The sequence below is a fragment of the Hippopotamus amphibius genome, chromosome 13 (genome assembly GCF_030028045.1).
Source record: "Hippopotamus amphibius kiboko isolate mHipAmp2 chromosome 13, mHipAmp2.hap2, whole genome shotgun sequence".
NCBI classification, from domain to species: Eukaryota; Metazoa; Chordata; class Mammalia; order Artiodactyla; family Hippopotamidae; genus Hippopotamus; species Hippopotamus amphibius.
In genome coordinates this window covers 56,083,663-56,100,518 of record NC_080198.1, presented here as the reverse complement: position 1 = coordinate 56,100,518, position 16,856 = coordinate 56,083,663, and the positions used below count along the sequence as shown (strand labels likewise).

Here is a 16,856-nt window from a genome sequence, read left to right as displayed (position 1 = left end):
ACCAGGTGAAGGAGCTACTATTGTACCCTCTCTCTCCCCACACAGCTATGCTTACAGATGAACAATAAAGAAAGGTCCACTGGTCACAGAATAATACAAAAAGCCCAAGGCGAGTAGAAGGACACTTACAGCTGAGACCACAAGGAAACAGAAATATTGTTATTAATCCTATTGATCCGGCCCATTCTGGGGTCAGTTTTAGTTTTTTTGTTTGTTTTAATAATTACAATCTTAGTTCTAAGGGATCTACACATTTTATAACATATTTTTTATTCTATTGTTTATTCTATTTTTATTTTTAGCCTTTTTATATATTTCTATTTCTAGCTAAGTCTTTTGAAGTGCTATCTCTCCTACCTTCTTTTCATCTCTATCTTTTATACATTTCTATTTCTCTCTTTTTCTTTTCATATTTCCAGTCACACTACACTCTTCTGTTGCCCTGTCTTCTATCTTTTTTTAATTTCTTTTATTTTAATATACTTATAAGCAATTTTATCTCTTGGCTCTGTTTCCTTGCTTTATTCTTCAGATGACACACAGCTTTAGTTTTAATTATTAGGTCTTATTTTATTTTAGTTCTAAGTATAATTGTCTGATTTCATTCTGAGAATCTTCAGTCTGTCTGGTGGTACTCTCACTCTTTATTATATTTGATCCTACTTATTAAAATCTCCCTGGATTTGTGTTTGTGAGTATTTTTTTTTCTTTTTTTGGTTTTGAATTTCTGTTGGTTTTCTCTTTGATTGTCTGGTGGAATAATGAGATTCTTCTGTCAGGTCTTTCTAGTGCCTTATGTTCTATTGGATTCAGTATTTGTGTGTCTTACACAGGTATGTGTTTCCTTGACTTAGCATTTGTTTGACTCAATATTCTGCCATTAGTCTGGGGCTTGGACAGTCTTCTTGAAACCCCTTTATTGCTGGGACAAGCAACCTCTGAAGTCTGGATTACTCCATCAGAAATCAAGTAGGAGGCTCTGGAGAGGGAGCACTGAATCCAGGATGCTAGACTACTAGGGAGTCCTCAGACAAAGGGAAGACTAACAGCAGAGAACTCTCACAGAGCCTTGTATCAGAGTCCAAGACTCAGCTTTGTCTGACTATCTGCAACTGCCAGTTCTAGACACCTCACACCAAACTAAAAACAAGACAGGAACACAAACCCACCCATCAGCAGACAGACTACCTAAAGCCATGTGAACCTCACAGATACCCTAAAACACAGCTTCTGACATGGCCCTGCTCATCAGAGAGAAAAGACACAGAGCCACACACTGGAAAGCAGAAACCAGACCCCCCCCCCCCCCAGGAAGCCTACTCAAGACACTGGACTATCCCCAGCACAGGGGGCTGAGGGCAGTAACAAGAGGAATTACAACTAGGCAGCATAGGGAAAGGAGACAGCAAAATCTATAAATTAGACAAAACGAGAAAAGAAAGAAAAAACATGCAGGCAAAGGAGCAGGAAAAAAACCCACAGGACCAAATGAATGACAAGGAAATAGGAAAATTGCCTGAAAAAGTATTCAGAGTAATGATAGGAAACATGATCCAAAATCTCGATAACAAAATACAGAAAATAAAAGAAACAGTTAATAAGGACTCAGAACTAAAGAGCAAACAAACAGTAATGGACAACAAAAGAACTGAAATTAAAAATACTCTAGATGGTATAAACAGCAGAATAACTGAGGCAGAAGAACGAGCAAGTGAGTTGGAAGTTAGAATGGGGAAAATAACTACCACAGAGAAGGAAAAAGATAAAAGAATAAAAAGAATGTAAGACCGTCTCAGAGACCTTGGTGACAACATAAAGTGCACCAACATTCAAATCATAGGCAACCCAGAAGAAGAAGAAAAAAAGAAAGGGTCTGAGAAAATATTTGAAGAGGTTATAGTGGAAAACTTCCCCAACATGGGAAAGGAAATAATTAACCAAGTCCAAGAAGCTCAGAGAGTCCCATACAGAATAAACCCATGGAAAAATACACCAAGGCACATATAAATCAAACTAATGAAAATTAAACACAAAGAAAACATATTAAAAGCAGCAAGAGAAAAGCAACAAATAACATATAAGGGAAAACCCATAAGGAAAACAGCTGATCTTTCTGCAGAAACTCTGCAGGCCAGAAGAGAGTGGAAGGATATACTGAAAGTCCAGAGAGAGAAAAACCTATAGCCAAGAATACGCTAGCCAGCAAGAATCTCATTCAGATTTGATGGAGAAATCAAAAGCTTTACAGACAAGCAAAAGTTAAGAGAATTCAGCACAACCAAACCAGCCTTACAACAATTGCTAAAGGAACGTTTCTAAGTAGGAAACACAAGAGAAGGAAAAGACTTACAAAAACAAATGCAAAACAATTAAGGAAATGGTAATAGGAATGCACATGTCAATAATCATCTTAAATGTAAATGCTCCAACCAAAAGAAACAGACTGGCTGAATGGATACAAAAACAAGACCCTTCTATATGCTGCCTACAAGAAACCCACTTCAGAGCAAGGAACACATATAAATTGAAAGTAAGGGGATGGAAAAAGATATTCCATGCAAATGGATGTCAAAAGAAAGCTGAAGTAGCAATACTCATATCAGACAAATTAGACTTCAAAGTAAAGACTATTACAAGAGACAAGGAAGAACACTACATAATGATCAAGGATTCCATCCAAGAAGAACATATAACAATTGTAAATATCTATGCACCCAACATAGGAGCACCTCAATATATAAGGCTAATGCTAACAGCCATAAAAGGGGACATCAACAGTAACACAGTAAAAGTAGGAGACTTACTTCCATCAATGGACAGATCATCCAAACAGAAAATAAATAAGGACACACAAGCTTTAAATGACACATTAAACCATCTCAACTTAATTGATATTTATAGGACATTCCATCCAAAAATGACAGAATACACTTTCTTCTCAAGTGCACATGGAACATTCTCCAGGATAGATCACACCTTGGGTCACAAATCAAGTCTTGGTAAATTCAATAAAATTGAAATCATTTCAAGCATCTTCTCTGACCACAATGCCATGAGACTAGATATCAATTACAGGAAAAAAACTAAAAAACAGGAACACATGGAGGCTAAACAATATGCAATTAAACAACCAAGAAATCACTGAAGAAATCAACGAGGAAATCAAAACATATCTAGAAACAAATGACAATGAAACACAACAATCCAAAACCTATGGGATGCAGCAAAAGCAGTTCTAAGAGGGAAGTTTATAGCAATACAGTCCTACCTCAAGAAACAAGAAAAATATCAAACAACCTAACCTTACACCTAAAACAATTAGAAAAAGAAGAACAAAGAAACCCCAAAGTGAGCAGAAGGAAAGAAATCATAAAGATCAGATCAGAAATAAATGAAAAAGAAAGGAAGGAAACAATAACAAATATAAGTAAAACTAAAAGCTGGTTCTTTGAGAAGATAAACAATTGATAAACCATTAGCCAGACTCATCAGGAAAAAAAGGGAGAAGATGCAAATCAACAGGTTTAGAAATGAAAAAGGAGAAGTAGCAACTGACATCACAGAAATACAAAAGATCATGAGACTACTACAAACAACTATATGCCAATAAATTGGATAACCTGGAAGAAATGGATAAATTCTTAGAAAAACACAATCTTCCAAGACTGAACCAGGAAGAAGTAGAAAATATGAACAGACCAATCACAAGCACTGAAACTGAGGCTGTGATTAAAAATCTCCCAACAAACAAAAGCCCAGGCCCAGATGGATTCACAGGTGAATTCTATCAAACACTTTTAGAGAAGAGCTAACACCTATCCTCAAACTCTTCCAACACATAGCAGAAGGAGGAACACTCAAACTCATTCTACGAGGCTACCATCACCCTGATACCAAAACCAGGCAAAGATGTCACAAAAAAAGAAAATTACAGGGCAATATATCACTGATGATATTGATGCAAAAATCCTCAACAAAATACTAGCTAACAGAATCCAACAGCACATTCAAAAGATCATATACCATGATCAAGTGTGGTTTATCCCTGGGATGCAAGGATTCTTCAGTATATGCAAATCAATCAATGTGATACATCATATTAACAAATTGAAGCATAAAAACCATATGATCTTCTCAATAAATGTGGAAAAATCTTTAGACAAAATTCAACATCCATTTATGATAAAAACTCTCCAGAAAATGGGCATAGAAGGAAATTACCTCAATATAATAAAAGCCATGTATGAGAAACCAAAAGCCAACATCGTTCTAAATGGTGAAAACTGAAAGCATTCCCTCTAAGAACAAGAAAAAGACAAAGGTGCCCATCCTCACCATTATTATACAACATAGTTTTGGAAGTTTTTTTCCACAGCAATCAGAGAAGAAAACGAAATAAAAGGAATCCAAATTGGAAAAGAAGAAGTAAAATTGTCACTCTTTGCAGATGACATGATATTATACATAGAAAACCCTAAAGACTCTACCAGAAAACTGCTAGCGCTAATTGATGAGTTTAGTAAAGTAGCAGGATACAAAATTAATGCACAGAAATCTCTTGCATTCCTATACACTAACAATGAAAAAGCAGAAAGAGAAATCAAGGAAAGTCTCTCATTTACCATCGCAACAAAAAGAAGAAAATATCTAGCAATAAACCTACCTAAGAAGGCAAAAGACTTGTATGCAGAAAACTATAAGACACTGATGAAAGAAATCAGTGAAGATACATACAAACAGATGGAGAGACATACCATGTTCTTGGATTGGAAGAATCAACATGGTGAAAATGACCTTACTACTCAAATCAATTTACAGATTCAATGCAATCCCTATCAAATTACCAAGAGCATTTTTCTCAGAACTAGAACAAGACATTTTATGATTTGTATGCAAATGCAAAAGACTCCAAATAGCCAAAGCAATCTTGAGAAGGAAAGATGGAGTTGGTGGAATTAGGCTTTCTGACTTCAAACTATACTACAAGGCCACAATGATCAAGACAGTATGGTACTGGCACAAAAATAGAAAGGAAGTTCAACGGAACAGAATAGAGAACCCAGAGGTAAACCCAAGCACACATGGGCACCTTATCTTTGACAAAGGAGGCATGAATATACAGTGGAAAAAAGGACAGCCTCTTCAATAAGTGGTGCTGGGAATATTGGACAGCAACATGTAAAAGAATGAAATTATAACACTACCTAACACCATACACAAATATAAACTCAACATGGGTTAAAGAACTAAATGTAAGGCCAGACACTCTAAAACTCCTAGAGGAAAACATAGGCAGAACACTCTATGACATACATGAAAGCAAGATCCTTCTTGACCCACCTCCTAGAATAATGGAAATAAAATCAAGAATAAACAAATGGGACCTAATGAAACTTAAAAGCTTTTGCACAGTGAAAGAAACCATAAACAAGACAAGAAGGCAACCTCCGAATGGGAGAAAACACTTGCCAATGAAGCAACGGACAAAGGATTCATCTCCAAAATATACAAGCAGCTCATGCAGCTTAATACCAAAAGAGCACATAACCCAATTCACAAATGGGCAGATGTGGCATATATATACAATGGAATATTATTCAGCCATGAAAATGAATGAAATGGAGCTATATGTAATGAGGTGGATAGACCTAGAGTCTGTCATACAGAGTGAAGTAAGCCAGAAAGAGTAAAACAAATACTGTATGCTAACATATATACAGAATCTAAAAAAAAAAAGGTACTGATGAACCCAATGACAAGGCAAGAATAATGATACAGTTGCAGAGAGTGGACTGGAGGACACGCGGTTGGGGGAGTGGGGGGCAAAGGGGAAGCTGGGATGAGATGAGAGAGTAGCATAGACATATATATACTACCAACTGTAAAACAGATAGCTAGTGGGAAGTTGCTGTATAACAAAGGGAGATCAACTCAATGATCGGTGATACCTTAGAGGGCCAGGACAGGGAGGGTGGGAGGGTGTTGCAGGAGGGAGAGGATATGGGGATATATGTATAAATACCGCTGATTCACTTTGGTGTACCTCAAAAGCTGGTACAAGAGTGTAAAGCAATTATATTCCAATAAAAAACTTAAAAAATCTATAAAAAATAATTGAGCTCATTTAGAAAATATAACAGACTAAAGGTTTAATATATTCATTGAATTCTTCTGTGCTTAAACAAATAAATTTGTAATATTCTAAAAATTATAGCAGGCAATATATATTTCCCCATTCTTATGGAATTTAAACTGTAGTTTTGTGTAAAATGACTGGATTGTTTTTAGGGGAATATTTTTACCTTTGGCAGAAGTTTTATTTAACTACAAACAAAAGTATTGCTTATTAAAATTTCATAGGATAAAAGGTTAATATACATTGGTTTTTGAATCATAAATTTTAAATAATTGTTATCAATAAACTGTTATGATATATTCATTCCCAATTTTTTTAATCTACAGATTAATTTTGTTTCCAGTAGATAACTGCCACTTTCTTCAAGTGCCCTATCAAACAGCATTTCTGTTTTCATTTTATTATTACTTAAATAAATACAATGTTTATTATTTTTATACAATCTTAAAGATTACTTTCCATTTACAGTTATTATAAAGTATTGGCTAAATTCTCTATATTGTACAGTGTATCCTTGAACCTATCTTAGAACTAGTTGCTTATATCTGTCACTCTTCCATCCCTATATTGTCCCTCCCCCTTCCCCACTGGTAACTACTAGTTTTTTCTTTATATCGGTTAGTATGCTTCTTTTTTGTTATATTCACTTGTGTGTTGTGTTTTTAAGATTCCACATGTGTTATCCTATATTTGTCTTTCTTTGTCTCACAATTCACTTAGCATAATGCCTCCAAGTCCATCCATGTTGCTGTAAATGGCAAAATTTCATTCTTTTTTATGGCTGAGTAGTATTCCATTATGTGCGTGCGTGTGTGTGTGTGTGTGTGTGTGTGTGTGTGTGTGTGTATGTGTATCACATCTATGTATATATGTATTTATATATATCACATCTTTATTGATTTGTCTATTGATGGACACTTAAGTGCCTTCTATATTTTGGAAATTGTAAATAATGCTGCTATAAACATTAAAGTGCATGTATGTTTTTGGATTAGAGTTTTTTTGTTTGTTTGTTTTGTTTTTTATCCTCCAGAGATATATCCAGGAGTGGAATTGTTGGGTCATATGGTAGTTCTATTTTTAGTTTTTTTGAGAGACTTCCATACTGTTTTCCACAGTGACTGTATCACTTTGTACTCCCACCAACAGTGTATGAGGGTTCCCTTTCCTGCATATACTTGCCAACATTTGTTATTTGTATTCTTTTTGATGATAGCCATTCTGACAGGTGTGAGATGATATCTCATTGTGATTTTGATTTACATATCCCTGATGATTAGCAATGTTGAGTGTCTTTTTGTGTGCCTGCTGGCCATCTGCATGTTCTCTTTGGAAAACTGTCTACTCAGTTCTTCTACTCATTTCAATCAGGTTTTTTTTTTAATGTTGAGTTGTATGAGCTATTTATATATGTTGAATATTAATCCCTTATTGATCTTCTCATTTACAAATATTTTCTCCCATTCAGTATGTTGTCTTTTCATTTTGTTGGTGGTTTCCTTTGCTGTGCAAACACTTTTAAGCTTGTTTTATTCTTTCTTTTATTTCCCTTACTTTAGGAGACTGATCAAAAAAAAATATTGCTGCAATTTATGTCAAAGAGTGTTCTGCCTATGTTTTCCTCTAAGAGTTTAATAGTATCCTGTCTTACATTTAGATCTTTAATCCATTTTGAGTTTATTTTTGTATATGGTGTTAAAGAATGTTCTAATTTCATTCTTTTACATGTGTCTTTCCAGTTTTCTCAGAACCAATTATTGAGGAGACAACTATCTGTAGAACAACCATATGAAAAAGAATGAAACTTACCAGGACAATTCTACAGCTAAAGATGTAAGGAAGAAGCTCCAGTGAGACAGGTAGGAAGGGCACACGTGTGATATAATCAAATCCCATACTCTGGGGTGGGCAAACCACAAACTGGAGAATAAATTATATTGCAGAGGTTCTGCCATGTAATGTCTTAATGAATTGTCTTACATTCTTTTCTTAACAAAATTTTTATTAGGTTATGTGGTTACAGTAATTATGTCAATAAGAGGAAAGAAAATCAAAGTATTACTTGGTACATATGTGTATCTGAATACACAGATGTAGTACAGACTAATGGGGAGAAAGACAGAGACAGAGCCAGAGAGAGGGAGGAGGTAGGAGAGAGAGACTGAAAGAGAGAGAGAGAGAGAAATAGAGAGAGTTGTTAAAATTATATAAAATCGGCATTGTGGGAAGGAGGCGGCAGCGTCCCGGGCGGGCGGGAGGTGCACCAGCGGCGGTGGCTGCGGTAAATCCTCCCAGCCGCTCACAGCACTGTGGAGCTGCATCCCCAACCTGGCCTTGGACCGCTGCGCCCCTCCTGCCCCTCACGGCTTCTCGCCCTCCCGCCCCTCCCCGTGGCGTGCCGGCCTGGCTCCCCTCCCCGGCCCCGACGGGCTGGCAGGCTGCCCTGAGGAGGCGGGGCCGGGAGGGGAGGGCTGGGCCGGCCGGCGGGCAGACAACGATGCCGAACTTCTGCGCGGTTCCCAATTGCACGCGGAAGAGCATGCAGTCGGACCTGGCCTTCTTCAGGTTCCCACTGAATCCGGCCAGATGCCAGAAGTGGGTGGAGAATTGTAGGAGAGCAGACCTAGAAGATAAAACACCTGATCAACTAAATAAACATTACCCATTATGTGCCAAACACTTTGAGACTTCTATGATCTATAGATCTATACATTTTGCAGAGAACTATACATTTTGCAGAGGCATCAGAAAACTAAAGAATGATTGGGTTATTTTATTTCTCAAAATTAATTGAAGCAGATACTTGTGAAGTCATTGGGAGAGCCCTTATAGGACAGTTCTTCGAGATAATGCAATACCAACAATATTTGATCTTACCAACCATTTGAATAATCCGCATAGTAGACACAGAAAACAAATAAAAGAATTGAGTGAAGATGAAATCAGGACACTGAAACAGAAAAAAATTCATGAAACTTCTGAACAGGAACCAAAACATAAGGAAATAAACAACAGCAATGCTCAGAACCCCAGTGCAGAAGAAGGGGGTGAAGAGCAGGATGAACACATTTTACCTTTAACCCTTGAAGAGAAGGAAAACAAAGAATACTTAAAATCTTTATTTGAAATTTTGATTCTTATGGGAAAACAGAACATACCTCTGGATGGACATGAAGCTGATGAAATCCCAGAAGGTCTCTTTACTCCTGATAACTTTCAACCTCTGCTGGAGTGCCGGATCAATTCTGGTGAAGAGGTTCTGAGAAAGCGTTTTGAGACAACAGCAGTTAACACATTGTTCTGTTCAAAAACACAGCAGAAACAGATGCTGGAGATCTGTGAGAGCTGCATTCCGGAAGAAACCCTCAGGGAAGTAAGAGACTCTCACTTCTTTTCCATCATCACTGATGATGTGGTGGACATAGCAGGGGAAGGGCACCTGCACTGGTGAGGTTTGTGGATAAAGCTCATAACCTAAGAGAGGAATCTGTGGGCTTCCTGCCTTATGAAGCGGATGCAGAAATTTTGGCTGTGAAATTTCACACTACGATAACTGAGAAGTGGGGATTAAAAATGAAGTACTGTCGTGGCCAGGCTTACATTGTGTCCAGCGGATTTTCTTCCAAAATGAAAGTTGTTGCTTCTAGACTTTTAGAGAAATATCCCCAAGCTATCTATTACACTCTGTTCTTCCTGTGCCTTAAATATGTGGCTGGCAAAATCAGTACCTGTTATGGGAGTATCTGTTGCATTAGGAACAATTGAGGAAGTTTGTTCTTTTTTCCATTGATCACCACAACTGCTTTTAGAGCTTGACAATGTCATTTCTGCCCTCTTTCAGAACAATGAAGAAAGGGGCAAAGAACTGAAGGAAATTTGCCATTCTCAGTGGACAGGCAGGCATCATGCTTTTGAAATCTTAGTGGACCTCCTACAAGCACTTGTTTTATGTTTAGATGGTATAAATAGTGATACAAATGTTAGATGGAATAATTGTATAGCTGGCCAAGCATTTGTACTCCATAGTGCGGTAACAGATTTTGATTTCATCGTTACCATTGTTGTTCTTAAAAATGTTCTGTCTTTTACAAGAGCCTTTGGGAAAAATCTTCAGGGGCAAACCTCTGATGTATTCTTTGCAGCAAGTAGCTTGACTGCAGTGCTGCATTCACTAAATGAAGTGATGGAAAATATCAAAGTTTATCATGAATTTTGGTTTGAGGAAGCCACAAATTTGGCAACCAAACTTGATATTCAGGTGAAACTCCCATGGAAATTTCGCAGAGCTCAACACAGTAACCTGGAATCTCAGCTAATCTTTGAGAGTTACTATACAGAAACTCTAAGTGTTCCAACAGTGGAACAAATTATTCAGGAACTGAAAGATATATTCTCAGAACAGCACCTCAGAGCTCTTAAATGCTTATCTCTGGTACCCTCTGTCATGGGACAGCTCAAATTTAACACAACAGAGGAGCACCATGCTGACATGTACAGAAGTGACTTACCTAATCCTGACACACTCTCTGCTGAGCTACATTGTTGGAGAATCAAGTGGAAACACAGAGGGAAAGATATAGAACTCCCATCCACTATTTATGAAGCCCTTCATCTGCCAGACATCAAGTTTTTTCCTAATGTTTATGCATTGCTGAAGGTCCTATGTATTCTTCCTGTGATGAAGGTTGAGAATGAACGCTATGAAAATGGGCGAAAGCGTCTCAAAGCATACCTGAGGAACACTTTGACAGACCAAAGATCAAGTGACTTGGCTTTGCTTAACATAAATTTTGATATAAAACACGATTTGGATTTAATGGTGGACACATATCAAACTCTATACAAGTAAGTCAGAGCTTCCTACAGATAATTCAGAAACCACTGAAAATATCTAAGAGACTTTTAAAATAGGCTTTCTCTCATATTTGATATTTGAAAAAACTCTATAAGAAATTTGAAAATAACTTACGGAAAAGTTGTAAGGTGTACATAGGCCACTTAATCACTGAGTATCTTGACCTGTAGGCCTCTCATTGAGTACCTTAGTCATTGATAATCTACCTGTTTAAATGGCCCATTTGAACTCCCATGCTTTGGAGACCTTACTGTTCTTCCAGCAGATAGCATTAAAAGTACCATGTTACACTTCTGTGTGATCTCTGCTAATGGCACTTTGGAACTGTTTTAGTTAAGTCATTTTAGACATAACATTTATTACTGTGGATCCAATTATCGGGTATTGAGTTATCAGTTCTTTGAAGAAATACTTTTAAGGAGGTATGGGAGGAAGGAATACATTTTATAAAATCTTACAGTGAAGCTCATGACTGACCTTTGAATAGCAGGAGTTTTAAGTATGCTGTTAAAAATCTGTAAGGGACAGTTAAGAAAATTAAAGAGAAACGTGTGAGCTTGCCAAACAAGGGTTTCAGTGTAGATTTTGTCTTTATCAAATGAAGTTAAAGGAACAAGTTAAAATTTGAATGGAAGAGCCTGCCATTGTTGTTCCACATCTGGTTGTTACTGTTTACATTCCTTTATTGAGCCTACATCTTCATAAGCTTTTTGGCAGGTGTCAGTATATGTTGAACACATCTGTTTCATGGTCAAGACAGGATCAGAGGCCTTGGATACTGACAACTGATCTGTCTGTTTTCTTCTGTCTTCTTCCATGACTGCATCTACTGCCTCATCTTGATTTACAAGCAAAACCTAGAAAACCTACAAAAATCAGTGTTTTGTGGTTTATCTAGGGATAATACAGAAATTATTGCTGTTATTTTTGGTGAAGAGAATCAATTTTGTATAGTTTATTTCAACCTAAATAAAATGTGAATTTTGTTTAAAGTTCAGGTATATTGTTTTTGGTGGGGGCAAAACAGATTCTTGTGGTAAATTCTCTTCAAAAATATTTATCACTTTCACTATTGAAGATAAGTTCTTTCTTTTTCCTTTGGTATATGGTTTACTACTTGGGGGAATAAAAAAGCCATTTTAATTGTGAAATTATTAAATGTAAGATTTATCTAACTTTTTAAATGTTATATGCTGTATAGCCCCAATATAAATTGTTAATGTTTGCCTAATTATTGCCGGCTAAAATGTATATGAATGAATAATAAAAAAATATATATATAAAATCGATAGAGGTTGAATTAACCCAGAATATCTTGAGTTGTGAAAAACAATGTTGATAAAGCAATATATATTATTGTCACTATAACTACATTATAGAGAAAAATCTATTCAACAGCTTTCTGTCTAGACCTGAAGAAAAAACAGAATTATTTTCTATTTTTCCATGAAAATGTAATGTATTTTGCATTTTGCATGCCTTTGTGAGTGAGTTCAACAGAGGATTTAGATAGTAGGAGCTAACTTTATTTTTGAAAGTTAAAACTGAATGCATTTATTTTATAAGAGGTGGTGTAATAATTTCTTAATATTTTCTGAATAATTACTCATTTTCTCTGGTGATTGAATGACTATAGAAATATTCCACTACAAAATGTTTTATTGGTTTAGACTGATCCAACAACACAATTCAAATATTTTATAAATATATGTATTTTATAATACCTACAAATGAAATTTAATATATAAGCCAGAAAAAAAAAATAAAGCTCAGCTTTTAAGAATTCCTAACGTTTCTTTTTAACAATAAGTATTATGAAGTCATGAGTATTCAATGAAATTTTACCCAGAAAAATACTGTTTATTCTTCAGAACTAATAAGCAGAAAGTATTTATCAAAATGTATCATTTGGGGTCAAAAATTTAAAAATGGATGTATGTTATTATTTAAAAAATTAAAATAGATCAAACAACTTATGTTTCTCTAAAATATTATTTGAGAAGATTGTATTTTATGATCCCAAGTTTTAAAGTCTAAAATAATATATACCATCTTGTATGCTCGATTGACTTTATAGGAAACAAATAAATAATGATGATTATGAAAATTACAGAAATAGTAATAATAATAAGATGATGGCAATAATAAAGTATTTGGCCAGTTATTAGTAGGTAAGGAACACACACAGATAATAAGCATCCACATTTGATCCTATTAGATCTTTTTTTTTTTTTTTTTTTAGAACTTTTATTGAGATACAGTTAACAGACAATAAACAGCATATATTAAAAGTGTATGATTTGGTATCCCAATCTCCCAATTCATCCCCCCCAACCCTCATTGCTTTCCCCACTTGGTATCCATGTGTTTGTTCTCTACATTTGTGCCTTTATTTCTGCCTTGCATTTCCTCTTTCATAGTTGTTAGCATTTGCCTTATGTATTGAGGTGCTCCTATATTGGGTGCATATATATTTATAATTGTTATCTCCTCTTCTTGCATGGATCCCTTGATCTTTATGTAATGTCCTTTCTTGTCTCATGTAACATATTTTTAAAGACTCTTTTATCTGATATTGCTACTCAAGCTTTCTTTTGATTTTCATTTGCATGGAATATCTTTTTCTATCCCTTCACTTTCAGTCGCATGTGTCCCTAGGTCTGAAGTGGGTCTCTTGTAGACAGCATATATGTGGGTCTTGTTTCTGTATTCATTCAGCCAGTCTGTGTCTTTTGGTTGTGAGTTTAGTCCATTTACATTCAAGGTAATTATTGATATGTATGTTCCTATTACCATTTTCTTAATTGCTTTGTTTCTGTTTTTGTAGGTCCCTTTGTTCTCTTATGTTTCCTGCTTAGAGACGTTCCTTTAGCATTTGTTGTAGGGCTGGTTTGGTGGTGCTGAATTCTCTTAGCTGTTGCTTGTCTGTAAAGCTTTTGATTTCTCCTGCAAATCTGAATGAGATCCTTGCTGGGTAGAGTATTCTTGGTTGTAGGTTCTTCCCTTTCATCACTTTAAATATATCATGCCACTCCTTTCTGGTTTGCAGAGTTTCTGCTGAGAAATCAGCTGTTAACCTGATGGGAGTCCCCTTGTATGTTATTTGTCATTTTTCCCTTGTTGCTTTTAATAACTTTTCTCTGTCTTTAATTTTTGTCAGTTTGACTACTATATGTCTTGGCGTGTTTCTCCTTGGGTTTATCCTGCCTGGGACTCTCTGTGCTTCCTGGACTTGGGTAGCTATTTCTTTTCCCATGTTAGGGAAGTTTTCAACTATAATCTCTTCCAATATTTTCTTGGGTCCTTTCTCTCTCTCTTCTCCTTCTGGGACCCCTATTATGCGAATGTTGGTGTGTTTAACATTGTCCCAGAGGTCTCTTAGGCTGTCTTCAGTTCTTTTCATTCTTTTTTCCTTATTCTTTTCTGCCTCAGTGATTTTCACCATTCTGTCTTCCAGGTCACTTATTTGCCCTTCTGCCTCAGTTAATCTGCTGTTGGCTCCTTCTAGTGTATTTTTCATTTCAGTTATTGTGTTGCAGATCTCTGTTTGTTTGCTCTTTAATTCTTCTAGGTCTTTGGTAAACTTTTCGATTTTTGCATCCAGTCTTTTTTCAAAGTCCTGGATCATCTTCACCATCATTATTCTGAATTCTTTTTCTGGAAGGGTGCCTATCTCCTCTTCATTTAGTTGTTTTTCTGGGGTTTTATCCTGTCCCTTCATCTGGTACAAAGTCCTCTGCTTTTTCATTTTTTCTATCTTTCTGTGGCTGTGGTTCTCAGTTCCACAAGACGAAATACTGCTGATACTGCTTGATACTGCTGTCTGCTCTCTTGTGGAGGAAGCTATCTAGGAGGCTCGTGGGTGCTTCCTGATGGGAGGGACTGATGGTGGGTAGGGCTGGGTGGGCAGAGCTCAGTAAGACTTTAATCCAATTTGATGGGCAGAACTCAGTAAAACTTTAATCTGCTTGTCTGCTAATGGGTGGGGCTGTGTTCACACCTTGTTGGTTGTTTGGCCTGAGGCTACTTAACACTGGAGCCCACAGGCTCTTTGGTGGGGCTAATGGTGGACTCTGGGAGGATTCACACCAATAAGCACTTCCCAGAACCCCTGCTGCCAGTGCCCCTGTCTCCTCGGTAAGCCACAGCTGCCCCCCACCTCCGCAGGCAACCCTCCAACACCAGCAGGTAGGTCTGCTTCAGTCTCCTACGGGGTCACTGCTCCTTCCCCCGGGTCCTGGTGAGCACACTAACTTTTGTGTGCCCTCCAAGAGTGGAGTCTCTGTTTCCCCCAGTCCTGTGGAGCTCCTGCAATCAAATCCCACTGGCTTTCAAAGTCTGATTCTCTGGGGATTCCTCCTCCCATTGCTGGACTCCCAGGTTGGGAAGCCTGACATGGGGCTCAGAACCCTCACTTTAGTGGGTGGACTTCTGCAGTATAACTGTTCTCCAGTTTGTGAGCCACCCACCCAGCACTTATGGGATTTGATTTTAATGTGATTGTGGCCCTCCTACCATCTCATTGTGGCTTCTCCTTTGTCTCTGGATGTGGGGTGTCTTTTTTGGTGAGTTCCAGTGTCTTTTTGTCGATGATTGTTCAGCAGTTCGTCGTGCTGTCTGGGTTTCCATGAGCATTTTCCTTAACGTTTTCTTGCCTTGATTCCTTCATCTGCTGGTGTTGGAGGGCTGCCTGCAGAGGTGGGGGGCAGCCGTGGCCCACCGAGGAGACAGGGGCCCCTATTAGATCTTTATGGAGTAGAAGAGCCAAACAGGACCTTCATGCTTATTAGAACTGTACTGTCTGGGGATTCTGAAATTCTTATTCGGAGAGCAGTGAGTAGAACTCTGGAGAATAATATTCTAGGAAATATGTGAACCAAGTGTGAGCCAAGTTGGTTTAGCTATTTGACTAAAGCTTAAATAAATAATAATTTTCAAATTATAAGTCAATTCTGTCTTATAGCCAAGATAGGACAACAATTCCCTACCAGTTATTATTTTCTTTCTGGTTAAGATTAATTTGTAATGTATAATGTGAAAACATAAAGACTAGAAAGCCCTGCTGAGATTAAAAGAACAATTATCCAAGGAAACATGATTGGAATATTACTTAGCACTAAAAAGAAATGAGCTATTAAGCCATGAAAAGACATGGAGGAAATGTAAATGAATATTACTAAATGAAAAAAGTCAATCTGAAAGGGTGCATACTGTATGATTCCAACTATATGACATTCTGGAAAAGGCAGTAAAAAGATCATTGGTTATCAGGAGTTGGGAGGGGAGAAGTGAATAGGTAGGGCACAGAGGATTTTTAAGGCAGTGAAACAACTCTTTAGGATACTATAATGGTGGACACATGTCATTATACATTTGTTCAAACCCATAGAAAGTACAATGCCAGGAGTGAACTGTAATGTAAACAGTGGATTTTGGGTGATAATGTATCAATCAGTGTAGGTTCACAGGTTGCAACAAATGTGACCTTCTAAGGCAGATTTTGATAGTGGGGGAGGCTGTGCATGTGAGGGTGTCAAGAGTATGTGAGAAATCTCTAACTTCTGCTCAGTTTTGCTGTGAACCTAAAACTGCTCTAAAGCATACAGTCTATTAAAAAAAAAAAAAAAAAAAGAGCATGGCAGTCCTACGAAGTGGAAAAGACACTGATGGGCTGCTACTCTGAAAGGGGCTGACAGTGCTGAAAAAGAACTAAACTACAAAAGCAATAACTTACGAAGAGAAAGGGGAAAACCATCATCGTGCTTGATTTTCTCTTTTCCAATCTTATACATTAGGTACTGGTGTTTAGAAAGTTCTAGGTGAAAAACATTTAGAAATATAAACATGAAAAATTAGTTTTATCTC

At 37.0% G+C, this 16,856-nt stretch overlaps 1 pseudogene; it reads left to right on the top strand.

The window, feature by feature from the left end:
• The first annotated feature begins 8,633 nt into the window (after nucleotides 1-8,633).
• LOC130834459 (52 kDa repressor of the inhibitor of the protein kinase-like) lies at nucleotides 8,634-11,031 on the top strand (annotated as a pseudogene).
• Nucleotides 11,032-16,856: the final 5,825 nt, after the last annotated feature.